Genomic DNA, 20,610 nt, shown 5'->3' with positions numbered 1-20,610 from the left:
TCTATTTAAAGAAGATGGATTTTCTTCATAAAGTTTATTACAACAGCAGTACAGTTGGCCTTGTTCTGCAAGTACAGCCTGTGGGCTCTCAGAGAGCAGTGCCGGAGCTTGTGACCTGAAGTTTGTTTCAGGACTAACTGTTTGAAAATGGGATATTGTGTGAGTGCTGCAGATACAGGAATGGGGGAAGAAAATGGGTAGGGTGAAGCCAGAGGAATGAAAAACCTTGTGTTAGGAGTTGGCCCTGAGCTGCACTTACAGCTGAAGCTGCTTCTCCCTTAAGAGTCACCAAAGGCACCTAACAACACAAGTCTGTTGACATTTAGGTACCTTTCTACCTAAGTAGTAGTGAGGCAGCACTCTGAAAGATACACACTGTTTTGCTTTAGATTAGAAAGGGGTGATCAGAGGCTTGAGACTGGGTACTTGGTCCTTTCGTAAATTTATCTGAAGGTGTTTACCCTGGGGCCAGGGGCTTGAATGAAGGGAAGTACATACAAATTAGGTGTAAAACAATCAGTGCTTGAGCTCAGAGCCTACATCGCATTTTTTAAAAGTCTAGACAATTGGGAACCTACACCTAGACTCAATATTGCTGAAGATTTTACCCTGTCTGCCAGTAGGATGGCTTGTTAATTTGATGTGAACCTACTTAGCTAGATTAAGTACAGATTCCTTGACTGGCTATTTCTTTTTTGAAGAAATGTGTAGTACAGTTGGTTTAGTATCAAATCAATCCTGGCTGTAAATCACCAGACTTTTCAGTAGTGTGAATCATATTTAATTTCAGGGAATAAATTAAGTCAAGGTAGTCACTGTCAGATGTTTTGATAAGACTTTCCATGCTGAATGACTGGAAACAATTAAAGCCAATTGCTTCATTTTAATGGCTATCCTTTTTAAAACCTATTTGATTAGGCATGAACTTAATAAGAGCAAAATACATGTTTAAGGCAATTCTGAATTCTGATTATGTCTGGTTTGGCTGACACTGACGAACAGCATTCATACAGCATGGTTCTCCGTGGCATGATAATAGCATGAGAACATTAGGCAAGATCCTATCCGAATGCAAACATGTCTTAAAAAGATACAAGATTGAATCTTATGTACATGCAAGCACATCTGCTTTACATCATCAGCTACTGCTGAAGGTGCCATGATGATTTGCCTATTTGTACCTGGTTTATGCAGCTTCAAGCCATAATAAGTTCTGCGAGGCAACGTAGTGAGACATTTTCCTAAGCTTCCTTGGCAATGATAGAAAACTTCCAGTAAGGGTCATGGCTGTGCCTCAGATGTGCTCTTGACTGGATGGCTCTGCCTGATAGGCAGAGGTTCTTCTACTCGTGTTACCCTGTCTTTGAAAATGCTCTGATAGAAAATAAACAAAATTTTCATTTTTTTCCAAAAAATACTCCATAAAAAAGTAAGTAGAGCTTGTTATGAAATGCTGTTCTTATAGAGGATATGGCACTAAACAAAATGAAAGAATCTTTTAAATGTTTATTAGCAAGTTGAGAAATTTGATTTCGAGCAATGCCACATACCTGTGACAATTACCTGCCTCTGTTCTGTGTCTAAGTCAGAAGAACTACTTCCCTAGACCTTCTGTATATTCAGTGAAGAGCCATATGCACTTCTGCAGATTTTCTTGTATCTCCCCATTGACCATATACCAGTGGTTGATCTCAACAGCTGGAGATGGGTATGCTCCTGATTTTTTTTAAAAAAATTGAAGTAAAATACATACTGAGCCAAATGAGTTACGGTAACAGTCATTCTAGAAACTCATGCTATAAAGAATGCTTTATGTTGCTCAATTCATGATTTGATCTCATTCAAATTGTGGACATCCCTGATACTACATGAAAATGATAGTTTGCCTGGAAGACATTGCTTGTTTTGGAGCAGGCTGTACTTAGTATTCCCTTTGAATAACTGGACATCAGCTTTGTTCTTAAGCCTTTTGTCAGGTTCTAGCTGACTAACTGTGCTTCACAGCCAGGCACTGCATCAGAAGAGTCCTCCACCCTTTATTTCACATTGTTGTTGAATTGGTTCATGTCCAGAGAATTGAAACTGGGTGACTGGAATCAAGTGAGGAAAGCTTGTAGTGAATCATGGAGCTGATAAAATTCAGATTTCCCTAGTCTGGAGAGAGACTTGACTGGACTCAGATCCACTAGATGAGTCAAAGAAAGTGGAATCCAAAATGCTAATTCCTAGCTGAATTTATTGTTTATTTAAAAAAAAATGGATACCTTAAACTCTAGAGGCTCTGTAAGCAATTCAGACTCCCTTGTATGAGAACAGATTTCTCTTTCAGCTGTCTGCACTATTCTCACTAGACGTGAGTATCTAGACAATAGATGTAAACATGAGAGTAACATTAAAGGTGTTCACCCATGCTGCGAATGAGTTGGTCACTGAAATAAAAGACTTTCCCCTGAGTTTTTCCAATGCTACATTATGATCTGCTCAAGAAAAACTGGCTGGACTGTTGCCAAGACTTTGTTTGAAATTATGTTTTCAGTGTACTAGGATGAGTCTCACCCTGATCTCATTCAGGGTATTCGTAGATGAAGGCATTTCTCAGTCAGGATTCTCATGAATGTGTCTAGTTCTTCAGCTTTTTATCCTGCATCTGTGTAGCTCAGGGGGTAGCGGGCTGTAGTAACCAAGCAGAGCTGAGCATGATTCATGGTAGCAGGGCTCTGGTTCAATTGGGAATGACACAGTTCTTTTGGCTTAAGGATGGAAGAAGGCATTTCTTACCACTGTTTCTGTTGATGTGTTCATGTGCAGTAGCATGCTCCCTTTTGGCCCATAAACTAGATGAAGGGCAAGTTCAGTTTCCTGGATAGCTCTCTGACATTTCTTCTCTTCATGCCAGCACCAGTTCTGGCCTGTTTGAGCCAAGCTTGAGGCAAATGCTTGATATGTACATGCAGTCAGCCTAGTACTGGCGAGGTGATTGTGACTGAGCCTGCTATGAAGAAGTTATTACTGATGCTGTTCTAGTCTAACGCCGAATTCCTGGTAGAGTGCACTATGTTATGAAGTGCCCAGTGGATGATGTTTTGATGTAACTTATGGGAGTGAAGCAAGTCCTTCAATCTGAGGAAACACATATCACAAATAATTTACATTTTTTTCTGTGCAAGAGACATCTCACTCTTCTTGACTGCAAATGTGGAATTTCTCAATTACGTACTGATCTCGCCCACAGAGATTGTTGGATATGGAGAGTTCTGGGAACTGAACTTAATGGTTGGAAAGAAAAATGTTGTGCTTTAATTTTACCCAGGATAGCAGTTATAAGAGTGCTTGTTGTGATTTTGTATATTTAAAGAACTTGACTCCGTGTATGCGTAATCACAGTCTGTTACAATATGTCATAGCATGATGGGATTTTGTCTTGTAATTGTTACTTGACATAAATACTTTAGTGCAAACATTCTGAATAGTTTAGAAACACTGCTGACTTTAGGCAGATATAGGAGTTATTCTAACCCTTGGGAAAAAAGACATTATTAGTGTGATCCACTATTGTAAACTGGTTGCCACTGCATTTCAAGAGCTGCTTCTAACAAACTCAAGCCAGCCAAGAATCCTATGAGGAAAAAAGTTAATACTACCGCTTGCCCTCTGATTTGTGCACTTGTTCCTATTTACTTCCTTTACATATGATCTTTGGATGGAAAAAAAAAATTAAGGAAGAACATTTGGGTGACATTGCCTTTTATCCTTACATCACAGAAAGACACACAGAGAAGCAATGCTTGAGAACTGTAAGATACAGATGGGAAGGAAGTGCTGAGTAAACTATTTTATTTTGGCAACGTAAAATATCAGAGCCAATGCAGACCACTCGTGGAGTAGTTTCTGGACTGTCTCACTGCTGTTTCGTTTGTTGAGAGTACCAGGACATAGTGGTGAAGAATGATAATTTATCTCTGCAGGAAAGAGCTCTCAGCTTTCACAGAGCTCACAGAGCACAAAGATAAGCAAATATATGTACTGGCCATTTGATATTTGTGGAATTATTTAATAGCAAGTCTCTAATGAAGCTTTTGATAAAACAGGAAGTCCACCTCCAGTGTTACCTGCTAGCTTCTTTGACCCTCTCCATCATGTTGCAGCTTACTTACAGCTTACAGCACTTACTCTGCTGTGTAAGTGATTGCTGTCCCTGAGGAACTGCAGTTACCCTCACCCTGATGGCCCTATTCAGTGGATCAACAATGACTTCAAATCAGTGCAAAGAAAATAATCCAAGAATGAAAAATGCTTAACATCCCATTCAAAGACCCCTGGGCAGCTATTGCCAGGTTACATTGGGAGTGGCTGGGTCCTATCTCCAAGTAAAGCCAAAAAATCCAGTGGTTTTGAGGGAATCCTAAAAAAGTCAATTTAACTAAGCAAAAGACTCTGTCCTGATTAAGGAGCAATGGAGGAAAGGGAGAGGACATCCACTGGACAGGATCTACAGACTGCTTGTGGACTAGTGTTATTGTATTGGTTGGAAGGAAAAGGGATGGAAAAAAGAGCAGAAAAGTGGCAATGCAGGGAGAAGGAGAGATTCGGTAAATAAAAGAATGAAAGAATCCAGACCCTAGGCTGGCCAGGGACTTTGATGAAGAAAGGTAGAGGAAGACTGAAAAAATGATGCTGGAGAGAACAGGTAGCTTTTGTAAAGTGAGTAACAACACAGAAAGCAGAGGAATCCCAACAAACCCTATAAAGGAAACTGAAAATATTCCACAGGGAACAGTTCTGTTAGTCCTAGCAGTTTTCTACTAATAGCTGTAACAGTTTACATGCAAGGACAACATTAACTTTCCATTATACGAACTTTGCCAAACCTGAGTTGTTTCCTACCAAGCATTATGTAAAGAAAAATGTTCTCAGAACCTTGCTTTATACCATATATTCCTTAAACTAAGAGTTTTTTGTGTCCTTATGTAAAAAGTCCATATGCTTTTATTTTCAAGTTGAGCAGTGTCAGCAAAGCTGTCACCTGTTTTCCAAAGACTGGCTATAGGAATAAAAGAATTATTTGTCCATCACTGCTCTCTGACAGATGCTACTCCTTTGTATCATCTTTTGTGAGTAATCTGTGGGTTTATGTTGCTCCTGGAAACAGCACCAGGAGCAGCATTGACCTGCAGCCCCTGGGGGAGAACTTTGCAGAACCCTTGTGTGTGCGCATGCCCGAGTACAATCCTTGTCAACCTAAGTAATCCTGTAAAAATCTGTCTGAAGAACCAAGTGAGGTGAAAGCCTTGACCATAAAGTTTGGATCCACAAGGGAATGCATTTAGGAACAAGTATTCCTAGTTTCTGTCCAGAGGAGTCAGAGGTCATGCAGGCATAGTACTCAAAAACATAGTTCTCCAAGGAAAATTCATTTTCACAGCAATTTTGTTTTGGTCTGCTTCCGAGCCTAGTAGTGTGTATTACACTAGCTGTTAACTGATGACCATATATTAGCAACCTTCAGTCAGTGCCAGCCTAGGTGAAAATGAAACAGTATTACGGCATGTTACCCGTAGTAATTCTGGGAGTTAAGGAGCATATTTTCAGTAACAAAGGGGTTACTACCCATTTTTGATCACATTCAGGGAATGATATTCCCTATTCTTAGCACACTCATCTGAAAAAAAGTACTTGTAAGTCGTTTCAGAGTTGTGCAGCAAAACTGACCTCTTTTCTAGTCTCTATTACTTCCCAAATACTCAGCATAGGCCCACAGGTGCAGCAGTTTATCTAAGCAATCTTAGCAGCATAATGGCTGAGTTCGTTCCTGAAGAAGATCCAGCATTTTCTTATGAGCTACACCAAAGGTGAAATTATTTTACGTGTTAAAAAGCAAGGAAAAAAATATCAGACACAGCTTCCCTTTTTACAGGTGGTATTTTTAATCTGTGCTCACTTATTTATTGTCTTCATCATTACCCTTGTCAATACACAGAAACCTACTTTGACTGTTAAACTGCAGTCTCTGGTCCAAATGTATACTTGCATTTCATACTGCTTCATTTCTTTGGGTCTTCATACCACTGCCCACATCCTAATTTTGTTAATACTTACCCTATTACTGTAAAATATGAGGCCCTTGCACACTGAAGTTAAAAATGGCTTCAAAATTGTTTTCAAACACTTGTGAAGAAAGGAGTAATGAGAGATTTCTTGCTTGCTCTTTCAAAAAATCTTCTGCGATAAGACTTAACTCAGAGCAAATTTATCAGTTGAATAATAATAACATCTTGAAAATGGGGGTTAAATGGAGAAGTTGACAGGCCATGAATTGCACAGTCTGACTGAAACTGTAATTTTATGTATTTTCCCAATGTGTTGGGAATCTTGTTCTCTTTTCTCCCTAACCCAAAATGACAGGTCTATTATACATATGTATGCTAAGTACCTTAATGGGTTTGGACAGCCTCTCCCTCATTTCCAAGATGCAGTCATTAGAGGTGGTTCTTGGAAGCAGGTGCTATTTATGGGTTGAGCTCTGTTTATGTCTTTCCACTGGTAACCTTTTCATCTCTGCTAATGATTAACAAATGATGGGGCTTGAATGACACCAGGGCCACGGCCTCAGCCATGCTGGTGGGGAGATTTGTTTCAAACTTGCTTGTCTCTCCCCTAGAGTTTTGAAAAGAAGGGAGAGATGTATATTTACATAGGCACTAAGTCAATATTTACTTGCAGTTGATCTTCCACTCTCCTTACTTCCTGATTTTTCTGCAGGTTACTCTCTGTGCCACCTGTCCCTCCTTGTACTCACAACTCTGGTGTTTCCCCCTGCTATGAAGGAGTTGGTAGCTGAAGCAGGAGACCCCAGGAGTCTGAAGAAGTGCTATCTGCACCTATTGCTGTCAGCCTTTTTCTTTGCAGCTCAGCTTATGGCGTTTCTAAATGACCAAGAGCAGAGACTACTGGATAATCCCAACCTAGCAGGCAGCTGAGTCCACTACACTTGTAGTATTTCCTAAACGCCTCTGGTTAAGGAGTGGGACAGGATGCCCAGCTGCATGCTACCTCATGGAGTAATGCTTGGCCTGGCAAAGCATACACTGATGCAGGGAGGAGTGAACCCTGAGAAGCACCTGCTTTAGCATATCCCAAACCCATGCCCACATGGGACCTTCTGAGCAGAGGGTCAGAGATGCACCCAGCGGTGCAGGAGGTGTGGCTGCAGGTCTGTGTTGGACAGGTGTTGATGTGAGGACACCATATGTCACCTCACTGCCTAGGAAATGAGATGCCTTGCAGCAGTCCTTCTGCACCTGACGTACGCAGCCAGATGGCCTGATTGTATTGCTAGGCACTGCTGCCAGCATTTGTCCTTTCCTGGCGGTCAAGACTGGAGCAAGGACGCGGTCTGATCCACAGCACCGGTTAATCACCGCACATCACTGAAGACCTTCCGCTGCTTTTGAGCCTAAGTTGCTTTCCTCAGAAGCATCTAAATCAGAAATTGATTTTGCCCCTCCTTTTAAATTTACTGCTATTTTTGTAGAAAAACACTGTCCCCAACACCAACAAATTGATATATACCTGTTAACTTTCTCTGATATTAAAAATAGACACAATGACTACTGAGTCTTGTTGTTTAACGTTTCTGAAGTGAAAATAGGTGGAGGTAAATGTAGGCATGAGTGAAAATAAGTGTGTTTACAATATCTGTACAGAAATAATTTACTTGTAATATAGATATGAATTAAATTCCTAAAACAACGATTAAAACAGTGTATATATCGAATCAGTAATCAAGGTATGTGGAAAATGCAGAATATTGTTGGCAGAGAGATAATAGACTAAAACCTTCTTCCAACTACCTTAATTGGAAAAATCCTTGAACAGCAATATCTATGCTTTTTATTTTTTATCAAGGACAATGAAGTGGCTGAAAAACGTTAGGTGATAAAGGTGCAAAGTCTTAATGGTAGTAGAGGGAAGCCTTGCAGAATCTATGGGTTGCACAGTGAAGTTACAATGTCACACGTTTTAATTTGGTGCATTTGTAGGAGTGTTTGGGAGAACTCACATTATCATCAAGCTAACAGGGCTCCAGTAACATTTCACATGAGGAGTGATATTGTTTGGAGGGACATTTTATAAAGAATTGTATGGAAAATTGACCAATGCAGCAAGACTCACAGAAAGTATGCATTTAAAGCATTATATGACACACAGAATAAAGATCACATGGTTTTGCCAGTATGTCCTCTGGTACAATAACCTGATACAGCTGCTTTTACTGCTACTGTATTATCATGAGTACTTGTAACTGGAGGCTAACATACTCTATCATTTCCCCTACCCATTCACTGCTGATCTAAGCATGTATAGCAGGAACATTACTGTAATGGTAGCCAGGAAAAGGAGAAGACTTGCAAAAATATGTACTGTTTCCCAGCTGGCTCATAGCCATTTCACAGCAGCATTATTGATGAGAATGGACTTTAGAAAGACAGTATTAAAGAGCAAGCAGAATTAAGAGCTAGGGACACAGGACATTGCAAATTAAATATTCTAACACCTTTTTTTCTCCCTCAGCTGTTAAAGCATGCTTCAAAACATGCTGGACTCAAGAGGGAGAGCCAAGAGTGAGAAGAATATATTCAGATCTGGTGGGGGATGAATTCATTATTCCTAAAGCCCCCAAGAAAGAATGTGAAAAAAAGATATGTTCTGAGCGCTTGTTGAGACAAGAAAACCAGAGGCATACCACATTAAAAAGAAGGTGAATTCTGTCATCTATATCCAAAAATTATTGCTTTAGTAAAAGCACACTAGTGTGTGCAGCAGTCTTTTTACATGCTTTGCATCTTTCTGCAGGCTGCATAATTTTTCTGTACAGTAGCCAGTAATAATTTGGAAATGTAACATCCCCCCCCCTACAAAGTTCATTCTTGCCAAAGACATGATAAGAAAATTTGGTGTTCTGTTATTTTTATTGGCCTATCCTTTAGATTAAAAAAAAGGGGAATCAGAGTTGACTTTCCACTGCTTGCTGCTATATGTATTGAAAACTGCTTTTATATAAGTATACATATCATGGGTCAGGGCTCAGTGATATTATATGTTATTGAAAAGAATATCCCTGACATTTATCAGGACTTGAGTGTGAGGGCCCAGAGACAGCTTGAACTGAAGATGATGTTCACTGGGAAAAACTTGCTGAACTTTTGGTTTGGCTAGAATGAGACAGTTCTAGGCTAAAGGGGTAAAATTACAATTTGTCTACAGCCCAGATGATTCTTAGGCTTGCATTTGCCAGCAAGACAACTGAGAAATATGGTAGCAAAGCAGAATAGAATGGGATCTGCAACACTAGTCCATGAGAAGTGTGAAAGGTCAAGGAAGGGGATTAGTTTGCAAGGAGGTTAGAGACTCATGAAAAGAAACAGGAGAGGAAAGAGCCACAAAAGTCAAGAGAAAACAAGATTTCAAGAAGAACACAGCTGACTTTTCACAAAGATTTCTGACAACTGAATGAAGCTGGGAGTAAGCTCAAGTAGGGAAACCTTGGAGCTGATGCATATCTTGTTTCTTTTTAGATACCTGTGTTATTTGTGTCTGCCCAGTCAATGGAGATGAGGAACTGATTCACCTGATCCTAAAGTTCACACCTATCTTTGGTCAGACTACTTGCTTGCTACAGTTTACTGACTGAATTGACCTCGACTTCATTGACTGGTGTGGGTGCATAGACACGTGGCTCACAGGTAGATTCTTGCATCAATTACATTTAAAAATGGGGCATGAATCCTGCTCTGGTTCTCTCTTGTGTATGTGCTATGTATGTAAGAAGGTCCTATTACAAATTCAACTTCTAGAGAAATTGTTCAAACTCATTGCCATGTACACTGAAAAGAGAGAGATCAGGCAATATATGCAAGATCTATGGGAATGAACAAATGGGAATTTGCTTGTGCTAGAATACCCTTAGTTCTTTACTGTCCATGAGCCTAGTAAAGTATGGGGTATCCAGGGATCCAGACTGTCATCTGTGTTATGTGAAGCTATGAATTCTGACCCTTCCCATCCTGCCATTAAGTTCATGCTTTCTCTTGCTTTTTCTCTGACACATCATGTTTGCTGAGTGAAGAAGGGAAGAACAGAGAATGATGACTTTATGCACAGACACATGTTCAGCCGTATACTGTCCGCGTAGTTGTATATGGATTGGCAGTTTGATTTTCTAGGATGCTTAATAGCAACAGCTCAATGAGAACTTTCAAATGTCCAATTCATTTGAAAATCAAGACACTCATTTGGGTTGTTAAGTATAATTTTAGGACTTCTATTTTGAAATAGTCACACTTCTTTTTAAGTGTCACTGAAAAAGAACTATGTGTGACTACGTTTTAACTGACACATAACAGCATTACTGCTATCCTTGATGGCACTAGATCAGCACAGAACTTAGCCTGTCTCCTTCAAAATGCGTAGAAAATGTAAGCAGATCTCATGGTTTCAGGTGTCAGAGAGGTCACTCAGTTCAGGATTTTACAATATGCCTATTGCAATGATATTAGATCATCCAGGTAGTATCTGCTCATTCATGTCTTAAGGAAGGATTGGGCTTCATGCAGTTAACTGAATTGGAATCTGACCAAGATACCTCTTACATGGGTGAAATAGGAACTGAGCTCTCTCAGAGCACTTCAGCTCAATCCAAAACACTTAGTTACACTTTCTTTCATCATTTACTACTTCTGGCACTCAAGTAGGCCTGTGAAGTTGAAGTGTGTTAGGTTATTTCAGCCAATTTATTTTTGTCTGGTTCTGCCCTGAGCAAATGGTGGCATTAGACATAACAATAACACACAGGCTGTGCCTCCGACAGAGGGTAAACACAATCTGTGTGATTCATTTTTGAGGAATAATAATGGGAATTTACCCAGTACCAGTAAAATCCAGGTCAGGACACTTTCAAGGTCCGGCAGCACTCCAAGACAATAAGCTGATACTTGTTCTGTGCACACTGTGTTGATGAGGAAGACCAGTGTGGCAGTTTGACCCTGGCTGGACGCCTCGTGCCCACCAAAGCTGTTTCATCGCTTCCCTCCTAAACTGGATAGGGGACAAAAAATACAAACAAAAATCTTATGGGTCGAGATAAGGACAGGGAGATCACTCAGCAACTACTGTCATGGGTAAAATAGGCTCAACTTGGGAAAAATTAGTTTCATTTTTGATCATTCAAATCAGAAAGCCACCCTCCCCTCACCCTTCCCTTCTTCCTGGGCTTAACTTAGTTCCTGATTTCTCTCCTTCCTCCCCCCGAGTGGCGCAGGGGGACAGGGAATGGGGGCTGCGGTCGGTTCATCACATGCTGTCTCTGCCGCTCCTTCCTCCTCACACGCTTCCCCTGCTCCAGCGTGGGGTCCCTCCCACAGGAGACAGCTCTCCAACATGAACTTCTCCAACATGGGTCCCTTCCACGGGCTGCAGTCCTTCAGGAACGGACCGCTCCAGTGTGGGACCCCCTGAGGTCACAACTCCTGCCAGGAGCCAGCTCCAGCACAGGCCTCCCACGGGTCACAGCCTGCTTTGGGCATCCACCTGCTCTGGCGTGGGGTCCTCCACGGGCTGCAGGTGGGTACCTGCCCCACGGTGTGCCTCCATGGGCTGAGGGGCACAGCCTGCCTCACCGTGGGCTTCACCATGGGCTGCAGGGGAATTTCTGCCGCGGCCCCTGGAGCCCCCCTGCCCCTCCTGCAGCGCTGGCCTGGGGGGCTGCAGGGCTGTTCTGCTCACATGGTCTCACTCCTCTCTCTCGCTGGTGCAGATTTTTTTTTACTCCCTCCTTTCTTGATGTGCTATCCCAGGGGCACCACCACCATCACTGATGGGTTCAGCTTTGGCCAGGAGCGGGTCCATCTTGCAGCCAGCTGGTGTTGGCTCCATTGGACATGGAGGAAGCTTCTGGCACCTCACAGAAGCCACCCCTGCAGGCCCTCTACCATCAAAACCTCGCCCTGCAAACCCACTACGATCAGCAATTTGGAGTTGCATAATAATACTTTTGTCTTGTAGTACTTCACTGCAGGAGCAGACTCACATAAATGCTTCCTGTCAAAGAGCAAGTAAGAACATCAGAATCCTGCATTCGTTTGTCAAATTTCAAAATATTATTTAGCCTATAGACTACATGTGTCAACAATTTCAGCACTTAGAAGGAAATAATTTAAGCTAGTAATGGTCTGCAGCTGTCTGATCCAGAAACTCTTAAGGGATGTCTCTAAGAGATCCCTAAAAGGCTATTAAGGAAAGCAAAGTTATTGTCGATAGTATTGGTTTTTTAGGAGAATCACAGAGGAAAGGTTGGCAGTTACCAAAATAAATAAATAAATTTGTATTTATATCCTTACCTAGCAGACTAATGACAGAAAATAGTGATGTACAAATTATCAGTTGTGGTGACGCAAGTCGAGGCAGACTGAAAAAAACACTAGGTCTGTGTGGCTGGATTAGGACAAAAATGGCCTTTATTGTTTATACAAACTATTTATATATCTTAGACAGTACAGGTGTTAGACCCTGAATAGGTTTTTGTGTCCTTCTTCTTGCTTGCTATTTGCTGTTGCTGTAGGTGCCCGTATGCTGCAGTTCTAAGTTCCTATTCTTCACACTCTGTTTACATACCTGACAATTTGTGGCTGTCTAAAAGGTACACGGCTAAGCCTTTGAAATCAACTAACTTGTCTGCAGACCCGCTGCAGACCCCAACAATTCCCCCTTTTTGTTTTTTGAACAGCTAGTACCAGGTTTGCCATGTTCTGCAGGGCCCTTGCAAACATGATGGCAACCAAGGTAATAGCAAACAAACTATACTGCCAATTGAGTGAATGTATGCCAAAAAGGCTGACATTTTCTCAGATTTTGGTAACATGTTGCTGCAATGGGGTGCCTAAAATCCACGCAGCACATACCATCAAAATCCTCACAGCCATGTCCTTGAGCCAACAGCACAAAGCCAATAGTTGCTCTGTTTCGTATGTAATGGTGGCAAATTTGACTCACATTCTTAACTGCCTAACAAACAAGGTGATTTAATTCTTTAATGCTTTCCCTGCTGTTAACTTCGGATAAGAGAAGAACCACTGCAATACGTTCCCATTGCATTTAAACACATTATGCTTATCAACATGTTCACATGTTGATTTATGCAGGTGTCATGGTCCCATCATAGCTTTTCACTACATTAGCATCTATATAAAGACAACTATCGACATTCAAAGTGCAAACAATATCAGCTTCTTTTGGGTTAACATTATACAGAGGTAATCAATTATCCCAAATACCAAGACTTTCAGTAAGATTCTTCATTCCCCACATACATTCACTTTTTTGCAACAATGTCTGCAAGTCAGTTTCAAGGAAGGGCACACCAAACAAGGACTGGTTCAGTAAGGAGACCACACATTAGTTGTTGGGTTGACTGGTGGCAGCAGCGCTCCCACAATCCAGCACGCTAAGCTCAGGCCGCACACAGCGAGCAGGTATCCATCGCGGACCTTCATCTGTAGAAACACAAGCATAACCTCTTCCCCAACTTAACAATTCATGCGGTCCCGACCAATGCCCGGTACGAGGGTTTTTCATGTGTACTAAGACACCTTCATGCTTTTGCTGCTTGTCAACAATTGACACAAAATGTCACACAATGGGAGGCACCACATGGTCGGCAGAGATTTTCAGAAAGTTAAAAACATGACATGCTTTCTCTAATTGTGCCGCTGGGGTCATTCCCTTCATTCCCTCTTCTTTTTTTTTTTTTTTTTTTTTTTAAGTGAGTGCCACTTTATTAATAGACTCACACCAATTTATACCCCCAGCTAAAAATACACACACTACACAGGCTTTTTTATTTAAAAGGTGATAGGTTAAAACTACTCATTCACACGCTTCCATCTCCCCTATGATTGGTCCCGGTGCCCACATGCTGTTCCCCCCTTTTTGTTTTTTGCAATCCAGACCCCTTTTATTATTCTGTTCATAATTCTCATAAAGCAATTCCACACACAGCCCAATATCATTAAAAAGATTACAATGGCAATTAATACCGTTATCCTGCGCAGAAACAAATCTTTTAACCATCCAGTAATTCCTAAACTCTGTAGCCAGTCCGTTAACCCATTCTCAATCTTTATAGCTTGTACATTTTTTCTTAACTGAGCAAGCTGCTTATGAATAGAATTAGAGTGATCAGTCAAATTCATACACTTTCCTTAGCACTGTTCACTATAGGCTACTCTCTACTGTTCATGCTGTTTCCTTATCTTCTAGAGGTAAGATCACATTCCTCCTTTGTTTCCATCTCATCCTAGTTTCTACTCATACTCCCTTAAAGTTATTTAACTCTTTGCTGCAGGATCTCAGCTGCACATCATTCAAAGCAAGGGCAAAACTGCACATTATCAATGTCAAAACAACCCACTGTCTCTGTTCCACGATTCTAGAATTCATACAATTCTACAATTTTTTTGTTTGTTTGTTTTAACCAGCAAAATACATTTCAACCGCTCTAATACAGTAGATTATAGACAGCTTTTCCGCGTGACAGAACACAGTCACCCTGTACTGCGAAACAGTTTTTTGCAAGTTCTGTACTACTTTCCAAGCAAATGGTGTATGAACGTGAGGATTACCAGCAGCCGCAATCTCCCAATACAATAGGATATGCGTGCAGTGCATCGGTGGAAGGAGTAGGAAGATAAGGAGTGGTCCGCCTATCAGTTCTACTAAATCCCAGTTCCCGTCTCTTAATGCCCCATCTCTTACAGCCTGCCAAAATCGCCGAGGGTTGCGCATTATTACTGTACCACTGGAAACTGGATTTTTACCACCTCCAACTTCTTCATTGCCTGTGACTGATAGCGCTGTCGTAGCTGGACCCGAATCCGGGTTTTTGGCATTTCCATCCTGCGCAGGCAGGGCCTTAGTAGAGGGGGCGGGAGGGAGGGCCGGAGCCAAGGGAGGAGGGAGTGTGGGCTGGCACAAATGCTGGGGGGAGGCAGGGGGGCTGGGATCGGTCCACCGAGGTTTCCGCTTGTTGTCCGCGTCCTCGGAATCGGTATCGAGTATAAGTCGATGCAGTTGGAGAGATTTAGGGGATTCAGGGCACTGGGGAGTGGCTCCCCCCCTCCCCCACCCCCTCGTCCTCTTGTCTGTATTCTGGAGGGAGATACAAGGGAGGTTTGAATGATGTACCCTCATTCGCATTTTGCTGACTTTGTAAGCCCCCACTTGCACCTTGTGGACTTTGCAAGCCCCCACTCACATTTTGCTGATTTTGCAAGCCCCCATTTGCATCTTGCAGATTTTTGAAGCCCCCTACAACATGTCTAAGCAGTCCCCATGTAAGCAAAAGCCCCGGCGCCTTTTTGTCCCCTTTCTCCAGAGCTTCTGACAGTGTTGATCCTAAATTGTCCCAGGTCAACACACTAAGAACAGTCGTGGGGGACAATTCCACTCCATGTGTTTTGGCCCACAATAATGTATTTTTTAACCAAATCCCATCTAAAGTAATTCCACGCTTCTCTAATACTAATTTCCACATTGATAGCACTATATTATCTTCTTTAGATAAGTTACTCCTCATGCTGTCCCTGGTGGCTCACCTTACCGGTGTCAAGTTCTCCCAGGATCTCGCACTGGCTCGATGCGCTACTCTGCTTCACCAGGCTCCGCGTCCCCAGCGACCCACTGGTCACAGTCTCAGGATCGCTTCTGACACCCCTTACCAGGGTCACATCGGCACAGTCTCAGAATCTCTTTTTGATACCCTTTACTGGGATCACATCGGCACGTTGGTGTCACCAAATGTGGTGACGCAAGTCGAGGCAGACTGAAAAAAACACTAGGTCTGTGTGGCTGGATTAGGACAAAAATGGCCTTTATTGTTTATACAAACTTATTATATATCTTAGACAGTACATGTGTCAGACCCTGATAGGTTTTTGTGTCCTTCTTCTTGCTTGCTATTTGCTGTTGCTGTAGGTGCCCGTATGCTGCAGTTCTAAGTTCCGATTCTTCACATCCTGTTTACATACCTGACAATTTGTGGCTAAGGTACACGGCGAAGTCTTTGAAGTCAACTAACTTGTCTGCAGAAACACTGCAGACCCCAACAATCAGTGTCTGGAGGGCAAACACAAATTTGACCACTGTACCGTATACATTGTGAATATTTGGCGACCAGTGAATTCCCAGGCTAAACAAATGCACCTGGACCAGTATGTAAAAATGTATAACTTCTGTGGCTCTTTCCATCTTGTCAGATTCAATAAGAACAGGTAGCATTAGCATGATAATGAGTCCTTCAATGCCAGGCTCACAGGGTTAACTGCAGAAGACCTTATTCAGTCCTTCCTCAGGCAAAATTCCATTTGCTCAGCAGGAGTTTGTCTGGGTGAAGAGTCTGGGATTTGACAGGCAATGTTTATGAGTTATACAGGAAAACTAGTTGAAACAGCAATCTCTGCAGCCCTTCCTAATGGACTAATAGATTTTTTCAAGCAGCTGGAAGATTTTCTATAATCCCTCCAAGCCCTTAATTTCAGGTTTACAATTATGTCTTCCAATAAATGATGGAAATGTATTTCAATTTACCACCTCAACCAGGTGCGTTAATGAGCACTGCAGGAGAGCTCACACAAGTTACAACAGGAGTCTGAAGAACAACTGCCTGCTTTAGGCACACAACAGCTGCTTACAGATAGTTTGTGGTAAAGAACCACTCCCAAAGCCTCTCCCCAGCTAGAGGAGATTCTGCATGTTGAGGGCAAGGTTACGCTAGGTAGAACATTGCCCCTTTTCTTTCATATCTCTCTCAATATTCCCCGCCTGCCTCCTCAGTAAGGATGGGAGAGGGGCATGGACACTTCATCTCTTATATCTGTTGGTGCCATTGAGACACATGAAACCACACTGAAAAACTGGTTTAGAAATGATAGACTGAGTAGGAGACTTTCTCTTGCGTAGCTTTGTACTACCAACTACAAGGGGTGGAAGACAGTTTCATTCCTAGAATAAACCTCCATGTTTTCAAGACTACTTTTTTTAATACAGGGTCTAAGGAAAATTTAGTTTATAAACACTTATGTACAGTTTTAATTCCAGTTTGAGAAACACTCTTTCTTCCTTTCCCAGAAAAATTATGGTGTGATATTTTAAATATCCAGCCTACAATATACTGAGTATCTTCCCCTCTCTGTGGCTACAGGGATAGATCATGTTTTGCTAGTCTGAAGAGGTCATTATTTCCTTACTTAAGTAGTTCCTTTTCTTGGTATGTCTATGGACAAACTGAACCGTAGACTGATATGTAATCTCTGATTCAGGTATTTCACATTTGGAAGCAGATACCAACAACAGAGAAGAGAATGTTTAATGCACTTCACTTCTCTACTGCTTTATTCCAAAATTTTATTGTGGGATAAAAGGTCAGTTTTTATTTGGAGCAAGTTACAATTCACTGCAAGACAAACTACTGCCCATGCAGCAATAGGAAGAGCGATGTAGGCATGTATCATTTCCAACATCTGTTTGGCATGGAGCTTGGTGATTCTGTCTGGTTTGATGAAGGGACTGTGTGAGCTTATCTGACTTTTAAAACTGTATCTGCTATCTAATAAAAGATGCTATCTCTCCTGAAAATCTTGGCTTGTTGTAATAGATAGGCACAACAGAAAAGTTAAGATTTCATGTAAACTTGTCTTGATGGTCCTTTATTTTATGGACAATAGCATGAGGCTTCATAAAAGCAAAAGTTTTACACTCTGCAACTGCATTTTTGTTTCGGTCAGTGGTATTATAGCAGAAGCCTACATAGATTTTTACAAAGCAAAGAAGAACAGAAGATAACCAAGAATTCTTTCAAACTGCATACTTCAGCTGTGAGAATTAACAAAGTTAATGGCCACAAAAAATTCCACAAGAAGATAGGGAGCCCAATGCACTGGTTCATCATGTTAAGGATCCCCTAATTCTTGGAACTGCCTCCCAGAGGAATGGGTGTCCATATGTAAGACAGAAAATGTGTTTTGCAGACATACCATTTGTTTTCCTCGCAAGATACTTTCAAGGCTGTCTCTGCACTCTGGTGAAAAGGAGTGGAGCAAGGCTAAACATTATTACCGCTTGTTCTGCTAATAATAATTCTTTGAGAAACTGAGAGGAGCAAAACATTTACAAGGCTGCTTCATTCCAACTCCTTGGCAGCACAAAGCATTAGCATTAGAGCGAAAAGTTACAAAAATTCCTGAAAATAGGCCCTGCTTTGATACTCCACTTTGCTGTTTTTACATGTACTCTCCTCTTTCTTCATAGTCTTGTCTGGAACTCCTGTGGTAAACTGAAGGGACCTTTGCCTGGACTGTATGACTCCTTTTACTAAGGAAGTCCTTTTTACAGCTATACACTTGGAGTTCATGTTTTCTCTCTGAAGGGCTCTTGAGAAATTTCTCACTTTGATCCTATTTGAACTGTTACCTTTTACTATGATATTATCTTTATCTGACACTTCCCATCTCTTAGATATGCCTGGGGAATCACTATGATAGAGCATAGTGATTGCACTATATATTAATTTGGGAATGTGCAAATTATCTTAGAAGTGAAAACACAAAACCATGATGCCCATACTTACATTCTGTACATCTGCTTTACTCCCAGTAAAGAGCTGCAATGATTGTCATGGTAGTGCGGTCTTGTATAATTGCCTTTGAGTTGCTGGACTTTCAGAAAGTGCTTTTTCTTCACATTCTCCTCAGATCCACTTTCTTTGTAAGTTTCCCAACTCTGATCCTGAGCTTCATAAAACAAATCTGAGAGGAAAAATAATAATAATATGGGTATCACTGGAAATGACTGTGATTCATTATTTTCAGCTGTTGTGTTCTTGGACATCTGCGTTTGGGCAGGACTCAACACAAAACTTTCTAACAGTATCTGAATTCCCTGACTGATTATTTTCCCTGTAAAGCTGGATCAAAATTGTTCCCTGAGGCTGTATCCTGTTACATCTAGATTCCCATAGGAACCCCGGACTCCCCTTGGATCATGCAGGTCTGGTTGGCACTAAACAAAAGTTTGGCAGTAACTCAGAGTCACGTTGATGGTATCGTTAGTATAGAATGAAAACTAAACACCTGGGAAGCATTTGCTAAATCAGAGCTGAAGTATATTGATGTGGAAGCTGCTCACTCATATTTCTGCCTGGGGAGTGAGAGGTACACTGCCCCTTCTGATGGGATAGCTAGAAGACAACAGGTTTCATAATCACTACCTTTACCTGCCTTAAAAATATGTAGGCTGTTTCTGTACCACTGGCTGAACTGACATGTTCTGACCTCTGTTTGCCAACTAACCGAGACACAGTCGGCTCTACAAATTACTGTATTAGCTCAAGCTTATGATAAAAAGCTTTATTCAAAAATAAAATTTAAAAATGCATGATATCTGGTAAGTCTAGCTTTCTGACCTGGTCTGAGAAAGTGAAGATTGGTTTTTGTTTAGCAAAAACAGGGGTAAGCATTTGTACCTTCACCACTTCCCACTAGTCTTGTGCTCCTGAAAGCTACATTGTTTCTTAAGATCCAAAAGCAGAGTCCCCCCAGTTGTTAGGAAATTAAAAGCTGATGTTAAATACAACTCTCTTACAGAAATTCGGACATTGATTCTTCTTTGGGATGTAATTTAATGGAGGGAAAGGAGGAAAGAAATATCAGAATTAAGGAAGAACATGGATGTCACCAATTGTGTGTCACCATATGATGGAAGGTTGGCAAAAATACACTCCAGATGGGCTTTCCTTCCCTTGACTATATTTCCAATAATAATGAAATGATCCAGAACTCCTTTGCAGAAGATCTCATTGCCAACATATTTTATGCAGGGTTATAGAATTAATTTCAAGAGGAGAATGTGAGGGACTTTCTTATGGATGTGTGGATTTGCTCATAAATTTTTTACTGAGATCCATGATCAAAGAAGTGCAACATACAAAGTAATGAATGATTGAATCTCACTGAAGGTGAGAAAGGCAGTTCTGCAGTGCCTCAAACTTTAAAGCCTAATGGAGCATCTTCCAGCAAGGATTCATGACAGCAATGCTGGATTCAAGGCTCTGTCACCTAAGCTGACATTCTGCTCTGGCAGCAATCCCACTGTAATCTAAAACTCTTTGCAGAGAAATAGGTTTCCACCGAATACTACATCAGGCAGTACCATGCTAGTATGGCAGATAAGGGCATGGACTGGCAACACATTTTACGGACCACTGCTCCCTTTCTCCTCAGATACTTTTTATGAGCTGTGAGGAAAAAAACCCTAACTACCTCACTAGAATAGTTTAAGAAAATAACTGGTGTTGCACTCCTTGTTTTGCCTACTTGCACAGTTATTGTATGGCACCATGTGCAGTAAGCTGTAGAAGTAGGTATTTGACAACAGCTCAGGGACAATGGTCTTCAAAAGGTAGATGACCTCTTGTGATCTGCTCTCTCAAGAGAGTGAGGAGCAAGAGGCCTGGCAGAGACAACTCTGCCAATCTCTTATTTGCAGCAAGTGATGGTGAAGCAC

This window comes from Falco cherrug, chromosome Z (genome assembly GCF_023634085.1).
Source record: "Falco cherrug isolate bFalChe1 chromosome Z, bFalChe1.pri, whole genome shotgun sequence".
Lineage (NCBI taxonomy): Eukaryota > Metazoa > Chordata > Aves > Falconiformes > Falconidae > Falco > Falco cherrug.
Note: the sequence above shows the minus strand (reverse complement) of the source record.